This window comes from Palaemon carinicauda, chromosome 45 (genome assembly GCF_036898095.1).
Source record: "Palaemon carinicauda isolate YSFRI2023 chromosome 45, ASM3689809v2, whole genome shotgun sequence".
Classification (NCBI taxonomy): Eukaryota; Metazoa; Arthropoda; class Malacostraca; order Decapoda; family Palaemonidae; genus Palaemon; species Palaemon carinicauda.
The window spans coordinates 11,935,958-11,946,508 of NC_090769.1; the positions used below are offsets into that span (position 1 = coordinate 11,935,958).

At 35.5% G+C, this 10,551-nt stretch overlaps 1 pseudogene; it reads right to left on the bottom strand.

Moving 5' to 3' along the window:
* Positions 1–16: 16 nt before the first annotated feature.
* LOC137634636 (homeotic protein distal-less-like) overlaps positions 17–10,551 on the bottom strand; it is an 84,813-nt pseudogene continuing 74,278 nt past the window's right edge.

Below are 10,551 nucleotides of genomic sequence, written 5' to 3' on the forward strand. Positions count from 1 at the left end.
TATATATATTGTCATGAAATAAAAAATAAACAACATCGTCTGTGCACCAGTGAGAAATAGAGCTAAGAGATAATAACTAATTCTGGATTTTTTTACTATGAATTTCCCTTTTGGCAAATGGAGTGGTGCTGGACGTATTAGAAGCACTAAGACGACCACCGCATTACATTTTATTTCAGGATTAAAACTTGACATTTTTTTTTGCTTGCCCCAACGCTAATTATTTGGTACGTCACTAAAACAAAGACAGTCTGTTGTTACAATAAAAGGAGAACAGGTGATTGGAGACTGTGTACACCTGTCGCGATTCGCTCCTCTGTTCAAAGTATTCCACTGCTTAGTCATGTCACAGTCACCTCTGTAGCAAACTAGAGGCATCTTTGGTGTGTTTTCGGAGACCTGTTTTTTTGGGAGAACCCAAAATGTCACCATGAGGGGATGGTTCATACCGTTATTTTTCTATCGGCTTATCTTACTTTGACCTTACATAAGGCTCATACGTAGCCTGTGTCATGTATCTTCTGCTAAACAAAGACGTACACATTATTACTGGCGCTCTTTATCAACAACAAAACACCACTTATAAATATCAGAATCCCAAAATTCAAATAATGTATTACAGTACTCTTGTCAGTCGGTGATCTCAGGGCATTCAGTCTTTTAAGTACTAAGAGCAGTGTGTGCTAAACTTTTTGTATATATATATATTTACATATATATGTATATATGTATATATTTATAGTAATTCATCTCAACACAGTTCACCCTGACATAATCAGACAAGCTCTACGAGTAAACATACACATTGTATTTACAACGTTTTGTCAGATTTTTAAGATTATCGTAAAATTTTGGATTTCCATTTCCATTGAAAATCGAACACAACAACAGACTTCTTGTGTATCATTAGAATAAGCACTTGGCACTATATCCTACTACGGTAACAATAAAATAAGGGAAAAGGAAAGGGTAAAAATCTTTCTGTAATACCACAGCAAACCCTCCCAGTGTACTTCCCCGTCTTTGGCCAACTGAGAGCCAAGTAATCGAGAGCAAAGTCTATTGGCCTTTTCTTCAACATTAACTACACCAATATGGTGAGTGTATTGCACAACATCTTTGGAATACCCTCCTGGAATTAGGTGAAGTGTATCTTTGGTCCCGGCAATAACCCCCGTGGGTGGGTGGGCCTACCTTTATTTCATTCTTTCATACATTTTTTTTTTTTTTAAACCGTTTCATTATTAGGACCACAGCACATGATTAAGAGACCATTACGGTTCTTCGTCTCGACAAAACATCGACGGCCATTGACCTGTTCCTCCGGCAGAGCCTTAGGTAAGGAGGTGCTGTTGATCCGGGGTATACCAGGAGTACATGTAGGGCGTCGATACGGGCGGCTTCATGTCCCAGTGATGCGAAGCCAGTCCTGGCGAGGAGGCTGAGGGCGGCATAGGCATGTGCTCAGTGGATGAAGCGGGGGAGGCTATCGATGAGGGTGGCATGTAGCCCCCGTGCCCTGGATGGTTCATGTGGTGCTGTGGTGGAGGACCAGGTGGGCCCAGGTGCGAAGTGACATGGTTCTCGTGGGCCTGACTTGTGGGCGTGGGTGGGTGCTGAGGTGGCATATGTGAGTGGGGTGGCATCTGAACAGAATGTGGTGGAGGCGGATGGGAGTGGGGAGAAGCTGCATGGGGAGGGTGATGGGGATGTGAGGGCGGTGGGTGAGAGTGGGGTGGTGGGGCGCAAGGTGTTAGCTGTGGAGGTGGAGGAGGATGATGCTGAGGGTGACCCATGGAAAGGGCGCTTGGCGGGGGAATGTGAGACCCGGAATGGGAGATGGGGACGAGCGTCGTCAGAGGAGGGGGGTTGCGACATAGATGATGGGGCTGTAGACTGCGAAATGGGCGTCTGTGCTGGAGAGTGCGTCTGCGGGGGCGGACTAATGGGTGTAGGGGTGGTGTATGGCTGGAGTGGAGAAGTGGCTGATAAAGGCGATGAGCTCAAGGGTGACCCGGGTCCTACTGGGGCGCCTTGAGGGACTCCCGGACCGCCCGTCTGAACTGCTTTCATCATCTTCTTGTACTTTGACCGTCGATTTTGGAACCAGATCTTCACCTGTGGAAGAAGAAATTAGGACGTTAGTATGGAGTTCAATAAACAAAAGCGTGATTATTCTTTCATATATATCACAGTATTTCATAAAACATTTGCCAGTGTTAAAGTGTCACAAAAGGCTCCTCTGTGATGAGGATGATATCAGATTTATGCCAGACAGAAGTGCTCTACTACGAAAGCCTTGCTCTATGACCTAAGTTATTCGCCCACTGCCTCCCCCCCCCAAAGTATTACCAAAAAAAATTGAGCTGTATCAAATATCAAGAATCCCAATGAGATCATCATTTCCTTTTATTGTGTGTTGCCTATACTTCACGTATTAAGCATAGTCGATTATTTACTTCTAAACTCTCTTAATCAAATATTTACTCGTGCATTTTGATCAATTTCCCTTCAAAATACCTTGTTTCATTTAGATACTTTAATTTCAATACAATTACAAATTTTGGCATAAAATGCTACGTAATGCTGACACAATTAGCATGTAATATTTATCCTTTATACAGTAGAATTGATTTTAAATTCATGTACAAACATTATATACAGTATATATATATATATATATATATATATATATATATATATATATATATATATATATATATATATATATATATATATATATATATATATATATATATATATATATATACACACATATATACACATTAGTTGCCACTGTGCTAGAAGAGGGCTTAGTAAAACGAAATTTTAACCAAGCGCTTTCGTGTTGTCATACCGAGCTCTGTTTAAATATCGTTTTTCACATGCTTCCCCAAGTTCAGTGGCAACAATATAAATCGCATGCTTCAACGGTAGATTGTCAATATATATATATATATATATATATATATATATATATATATATATATATATATATATATATATATATATATATGTGTGTGTGTGTGTGTGTGTGTGTGTGTGTGTGTATATATATATATATATATATGTGTGTGTGTGTGTGTGTGTGTATATATGTATATATATATATATATATATATATATATATATATATATATATATATATATATATATATATATATATATATATATATATATAAATTCGTTATTGTTCCTTCTGGTGAAACTGAGTTATTCATGTATATTTATATGTCCATATAATATATATATATATATATATATATATATATATATATATATATATATATATATATATATATACACACACACACACAAATAGTGCTATGTCACCAGAAGGAAGGATTTCAAATATATCAATTTAGTATAATTTAAAAAATCACGAAGATAAAAATTGTACATGTTACGATCGTTAAGCCTATTATGTATGTGTGTGTGTTTGTGATCAAGCATTAACCCTTTAGTCGCTAGACATTCACTAAACACAAATCGGTTAAACAATACTAATACTGAGAGTGAATCTCTCTCTCTCTCTCTCTCTCTCTCTCTCTCTCTCTCTCTCTCTCTCTCTCTCTCTCCCTCATAATACCTTGTCGCTGGTGACCACTTGAGGTCAAAGTTCATAGTCTTATACCTTTAACGCAGCGAAAGTTTGAAGGATTCTATAAAATATAACCTATCCGCTTCAAATACTTAACCAGGTAAAGGTATATTATCATAGGGGGTAAAAGCTATGAAAATATAAATGTCGATATATATTTTTTTGTTTGTTTTTTGTTCACTAATATAGAAATATAGAAAACGTTTCAGGCGCACTTGCAGTTCAATAATTGATTACTTGTGACCTACTAATAAGAAAACAACTTGTCAATCATAATATGGAAGGATGTTGGATACGAATAATTCTAATACACGAAGCTCCAGATTAAAAAAAGACATAAAATTAAATGGATTAATCCTGATTATTTATACCAACATCATGGATTCAATTAATCACAAAATATGTAAAACCAAATGGATTGATCCTGATTATTTATACCAACATTGTGGATACAATTAATTACAAAAGACATAAAACCAAATGGATTAATCCTAATTATTTATACCAACATTATGGATACAATCAAGTGTCCCATTATCCAAATAGTAAGCTTTAAAACCAGTGGATACTATGAAGCCTAAAATCTCCGTAATCTATCCTAAATAAACCCTACAGATTATTTCTAGTAAACAACTCCTTCTATCGATAATAAACGCAATTGACACAAATCTGAGTAACTTATTCCTAAGTGATTTTAAAAAGATAAACAGTAACTAGGTGGTTTGGAATGTGAGATAAGTATAACCAGCAACTGGTCATTATTGTCAATTCAGCTTTCCTGAATTGTGGTGGCCGGTGTGGTAACGTCCCTGATTGATGAACGCCAGACAGGGGTTCGAATCCCGCTCAAACTTGTTAGTTTCTTTTGTTGCTGTAACCCCACCATCCTTGTGTGCTAAGGATGAGGTGTTTTGGGGAGCCTACAGGTCTATCCGCTGAGTGATCAGCAGCCATTGCCTGGCCCTCCTTGGTCCTAGCTTGGGTGCTAATCAAATATTTTCAGTTTCTAGGGCATTGTCCTGCTCGATAGGGTAATGGCACTATCCCTTGCCTCTCTCATTCATGGACGGCCTTTAAACCCCAGGTTCTTTAGGTCGAATAAAAAAGGTGGTGACAGAGGGGGGAGGGGGCATCCTCCCCCCCAATCCAAACCCTAAGGCATGAAACCCACTTAAGCTATGGACTGATCCCCGTAATTCATTCCCTCGAGATGAAAACAACGAAAACTACGAGACGTCATTGTTATTCCATGACGGGTAATTGACCCACTTGTTTACTAAACCCAGAAACCCAAGCACAGCCGAAGCTAATTATGCAAACATGGTCTCCGCAAACATATGTTGAATGTTCACGTCTAAAAGTTTCTGACAAGCCGCCCAACACCAACACCGCAGCAGCGGCGAGTTTTATCCATTATTTTATTTTTTTCCTTAAACTGAGAATAGCATAGCGACGGGGAGGGGGGAGGGGGGCATGGCAAGGGGTTGGGGGGTGTTGGGGATTCCGACTTCATTCTCCATTCTTTTTCAAGTTCTAGAACTTTCTCGAGTATTTCGTATTGATTGTCTGTGTGGTAATGCCCTTCGGTTAACTTGTAAATTCATTCCAGGTGATTAAAAACTAAATTGCGTAATGAGTTAATTGATACCTGATAAGAGTGATTAAACGATGCGTCTCTCCTGATCTATTCACCATGGTGGACATTCTACTGATTTTTTTTTTTCTTTTTTGTGAGAGCCAAATTAATTCACACCAGTTTCTTTATTAGAAAGTATTTAAATATAACTTCAATTTCATTTGTTGCAGTTTATCCAAATGTAACTTCAGTCTCATTTGTTGTTGTTAATCAAAATATAACTTAATTTCCATTTGTTCTGCTACAGTTTAGCAAGAAACATCAGTTTCATTTGTTGCAGTTTAGCAAGACATAACTTGAACTTTCATTGTTTCAATACAACAAAATATATCTTCGCTTTAATTCATCGTTCTTCATGTGTTGTATTTCATCAGAGGCTATAACATGATTGCAATTTATTGCATTTTAAAGTCCATAATTCTTTACTAAAATTAGTCTTGCGTCCACCTACAGTTTATCAAGACATCATTTGAACTTCCATTGTTTGAATATACCAAAATATATCTTCGCTTTAATTCATCGTTCTTCATTTGTTGCATTTCATCAGAGAATAACGTAAATCAAATTTTTTGCATTTAATCAAAGTCCTTATGCTTTACTAAGACCAATCTTGCGACCACCTACGCACTCAACAACAATGAGCTGTGTTGACTCCACACTTTGCCATAAAATAGATTACAACAAACACTTTGAGGTCCTGTCAAACTGGTGACGTTACACGTAACGTCACTCAAGTCTGCCTCATTCAGGCACAGTTCGGTAAAGGTATTCATTATGAAGAGAAGAAAATATTAGCTTTCTTTTTACATTCGGTAATTTAAAAAATTCATACTTGTGATTAAAGTTAAAAAAATAAATAAGTAAAATGGCAAGACAGTATGGTACTGCTTATGGAATTCTGTAGGTTATGTATATATATATATATATATATATATATATATATATATATATATATATATATATATATATATATATATATATATATATATGTATATATATATATATATATATATATATATATATATATATATATATATATAAAATCTTGAAATGAAGAAAAGTATTGCTTTTATGACTAATTATTCGTTCTGTACTCGACTTCGCTATAATAATCTCTTTCTTTTGCATTTAGAAGATTTATGAAAACGACCCCACTCCAAATGTTTCGTTTGATGTTATTAAAAAAAAAAAAAAATAAAATAAAAAAAAAAAATAAAAAAAAAACTTCCAGCTGCATAAACAAGGGCCATTTACTCCCGGCCCAGCCTTCAATTACATCGACGTCCTGCTTGTCATTAATCACTCCAGTAATAAATATTACAACCATCACTGTCATCTAATGTGAAATGTTTTAGAAAGAAGCCTCATATAACTTTGCTGTATGTACTCATCGAATGAAATGGACGTTTGAATCTACAAGACTCGTTTCCAAATGTAAACATGATTAAGTCTGGATTTGCTGTCAATTACACATGCAGAGCACACATGTGTTCTGTCAAGACTATAAGGATGAAGAGCATCGACTCTTCAATTACTAGTTTCAACGAGCGATGGAGAGAAACCTCGTAGTGAAAAATCTCTTTAGTGATAAATCTCTGGCAGCTTTGTGGGAGACCGACTTTACCAAATGACCCGCCTACTTGGCAGTGCGTATCCGATGGGAATGTTATTTTTACTTCTTTCCAATTGTGGAATGAAATCCTGCAATGATTATTAATCTTTCTAAAGGTGGAATGAAATCATGCAATGATTATTAATCTTTCAAAAAGGGGGAATGAAGTCGTGCAATGCTTTATAGATATTTCCAAAGGTGGAATGAAATCGTGCAATGATTTATTAATCGTTCCAAATGTGGAATGGAATCGTAATGGTGGAATGAAATCCTGCAATGATTTATAATCTTTCTAAAGGGGGAATGAAATCGTGCAATGCTTTATAAATATTTCCAACGGTGGCATGAAATCTTGCAATGATTTATTAATCGTTCCAAATGTGGAATGGAATCGTAATGGTGGAATGGAATCGCGCAATGATTATTAAACTTTCCAACGGTGGAATTAAATTGTGCAATGATTATTAATCTTTCCAAAGGTGGAATGAAATCGTGCAATGCTTTATAAATATTTCCAACGGTGGCATGAAATCTTGCAATGATTTATTAATCGTTCCAAATGTGGAATGGAATCGTAATGGTGGAATGAAATCGTGCAATAATTTACTTATATTTCCAAAGGTGAAATAAAATCGTGCTTTATTAACCTTTACAAAGGGGAAAAGGTGGAATAAAGTCTTGCAATAATTTAATAATTTTTTCAAAAGTGGAATGAAATCCTGTAATGACTTATTAACCCTTTTTTATCACTAACTTCACAAGACTACCCACAGGCTACTTACGACTGGTAGATTTACGTAAAATGGAAAGGGGAGAAAAGTTGCAGCTAACAAAAATGAGAGCACATTTCTCTTTTTTAAAAATAACCCACCCAAATATTAGCAAGACATGGCTTGTCAACGAAGCAGGAGGCCAAGAATGGTCCCTTGTCGGCAGCACGTTGTGGTGTGAGAGCCAGCCATTTGTCAAAGTAATGGCAGTCATGCATCACCGACGTAGTTTGGCCCTGTTTCCAGACCCCTCCTGGATTGCCATGAATATAGAGCGGGCTTGATGGCACTGGAAGGCTTACGCACTTTTTGATGGATTACCTTGTGTGTGTGAGAGAGAGAGAGAGAGAGAGAGAGAGAGAGAGAGAGAGAGAGAGAGAGAGAGAGAGAGAGAGAGAGGTTAATTAATCTGAAGGTAATCGTTCTTATAGAATTGTTAACCCTTAAATATGGAGCGAGCTTGATGGCACTGGAAGGCTTACGCACTTTTTGATGGATTACCTTTGTGAGAGAGAGAGAGAGAGAGAGAGAGAGAGAGAGAGAGGAGAGAGAGAGAGAGAGAGAGAGAGAGAGAGAGAGAGAGGTTAATTAATCTGAGAAGCTAATCGTTCAGATAGAATTGTCAATCCATGACTTTAGACCGGGCTTGATGGCACTGTAAGGCTTATGCACTTTTTGATGGATTACCTTGTATGAGAGAGAGAGAGAGAGAGAGAGAGAGAGAGAGGAGAGAGAGAGAGAGAGAGAGAGAGAGAGAGAGAGAGAGAGAGAGAGAGAGAGAGGTTAATTAATCTGAGAAGCTTATCGCTCAGATAGAATTTTCAACCCATGAATCTAGAGCTGGCTTGGTGGCACTGTAAGGCTAACGCACTTTGTGATGGATTACCTTGTGAGAGAGAGAGAGAGAGAGAGAGAGAGAGAGAGAGAGAGAGGAGAGAGAGAGAGAGAGAGAGAGAGAAGTAATTAATCTGATAAAGTAATCGTTCAGATAGAATCGTTAACATTGATGACCATGCAATTTACAATGATTTAAATAGCTAAAATGTTCAAATATGCTTTTCACAAACGTTATGATTATGAAGCATTGAATTCTAAACTAAAATTCTAAATAGTTACCAAACAATAAATATTACGTTTGAAGTTAACCAAGTAGATAGGGGGCATGAAAAGTAATTAGAAAAAATTTAATGTCCCATACAATATTCTAAGTCCTATTCAACACACCCTGGTGACATGGGATTAACGATACTGCAAAATTTCTGAAACCGTTTAAATAAAAAAGAAGGAAAAATCCTTGGAAATACTGGAAGTTCTGGAAGATCTGGACCAAGCTATAAAAAGCCTCCAACCACCATCCACCTTCAGAAATGAATGGCGACACAGTGGCTTCGAAGGCCGTCCGTGTCGTCATAAAGAAGAATCTTGGACCGATAAACTATGGATCTGGTTTTTTTTTTTTTTTTTTTCTTTTTTTTTTTTTTTTTTTTTCTTTTTTTTTTTTTTTTTTTTTTTTTTTGCGCATCTTAATCGGACTGCAGAAATTCGAACACTAAAAAATCCCATTATCAAATTAATTTGAAAATAAGAATGCATTTATTATGGCCATCCGTGTCGTCATACTGGAGAATCTGGACCGATAAACTATGATTTTTTTTTTCTTTTTTTTTTTTTTTTTTTGTATCTTAACCGGACTACGGAAACTCGAACACTAATAAATCCAATTATGAAATTAATTCGAATATAGGAAAGCATTTATTCTCGAAGATTCTCATGTTAAAACTATATAACTAATTTAATGACGTAGGTTTAAAAGAAATAGTTTTGAGGTTGAGGGAAAACAAAGCTTTGGTTTGGATTCATAATAACCTACTATGACTTGGGTGGGGGTGGATTGGGGGTTGGGAGTGGAGGGGGGCAGCTGTTGTGTCCGTGGGGGGGGGGGGGGGGGGGGGGGGGGGGGGCTCCTAAGACAAGGATGAAAGGCCTGGGTGATCATGTGGTCATGACGTATGGCCTTCAGAGCTCAGCCTTGTGAAACCTCGAAATCTCTTAGCAATACAATTATGTATGCATATATATATATATATATATATATATATATATATATATATATATATATATATATATATATATATATATATATATAATTTACATATACATATATATATATACACATATATACATATACTTATATATATATATATATATATATATATATATATATATATATATAATTTATATATACATATATATACACATATATACATATACTTATATATATGTGTATATATATATATATATATATATATATATATATATATATATATATAATTATATATAAAGAGCTGTTTTTATATATCATATATCATATATCTGTGACGCAAATAAGATGACCTACTGATAGTTTGATAAATAGAATTCAGTTATGATATTCAACGTGAATCAAATTATATTCCTTTCACATTTGAGTCTAAATAGCTACCTACAGTTTTGGCAAGTTTATATTCACTATACCTTTTTAAATAATAAAAAAGCAAAATCATGAAAAAATTTATTTTAAAACTTCATAAAATCGTTGATTTAAACCGGTAAATGTTTTTTTAATATTTTTTTCCCTGAGTTTCATGATTATCTAATATTCTATGGTTTCCTATGATTTTCCTTAGATTTTGATGATTATTTGATATTCTATAATACTTGATAAAACAAAACCGTATCCTTAATACATCGAACTATTCAACAGTTGCCTATAGGATCGTGTGTTCATAGTTCGCTTTATTAATTTGATTATTTTGATTTTTCAATTCTTAAGAATTTTTTTTTTTCAAGGTATTTTGAAGTGAATTTTCTCATCAATGGCCAATGACTACAGAAATTTTATGGAGGGGTGAACGTGTTTTTCTAAAACCTGTCATTTAGAAGACAAATCTGC